A 630-nucleotide genomic window follows, 5' to 3' on the forward strand; every position below is an offset into this window, starting at 1 on the left:
ATGGGGTTATATAAGCCCGCAGACACGCCGCTGTACTAGTGGGGGCGGCACTGTATATGGATTTCAGTAAGTTTTGAGTTTTCTTTTGTATTTTGATCGAAAATTCGACGGTTCTATATGGATTATTCTTTTACCAACGGAAAGTGAGATAGACCGTGGCATTCTAACACACCCCACTGCTGAAAGGGCAAGCATGTTCGGTGACGGGGATTCGAATCCGCGACTCACAGATTACGAGTCGAGCGTCCCCTAACCATCAAACCTGTAATTATAGTATGCGTGTTCTTTTCTGAATTTTAAAAAGGGTTCTATTTAACACTATTATTTTATTTTTTACAGGGTTGTTTTTTCATACATTAATGTATTTGCAATGTTGCATTTTGTGTTGAAGTTTCTCTGCAGTATCTTGTACTAGGCTGAACTATGTATCTAATTATGTCTTTATTAAAGGGGTGTACATTTATGAAATATTTAATAATATATGATAATGATATTTGTGTGTGTGTGTGTGTGTGCTTATTCTGTTACTGAGGTTTTTGGTAAAAAATATTTTTGTATCTAATGTTGTTTCTATTTGATTTATTAAAGAAAAAACCTCCTAATCATTCTACGTCTTCCGTTATATAAATT

The sequence above is a fragment of the Limulus polyphemus genome, unplaced genomic scaffold (assembly GCF_000517525.1).
Source record: "Limulus polyphemus unplaced genomic scaffold, Limulus_polyphemus-2.1.2 Scaffold536, whole genome shotgun sequence".
NCBI classification, from domain to species: domain Eukaryota; kingdom Metazoa; phylum Arthropoda; class Merostomata; order Xiphosura; family Limulidae; genus Limulus; species Limulus polyphemus.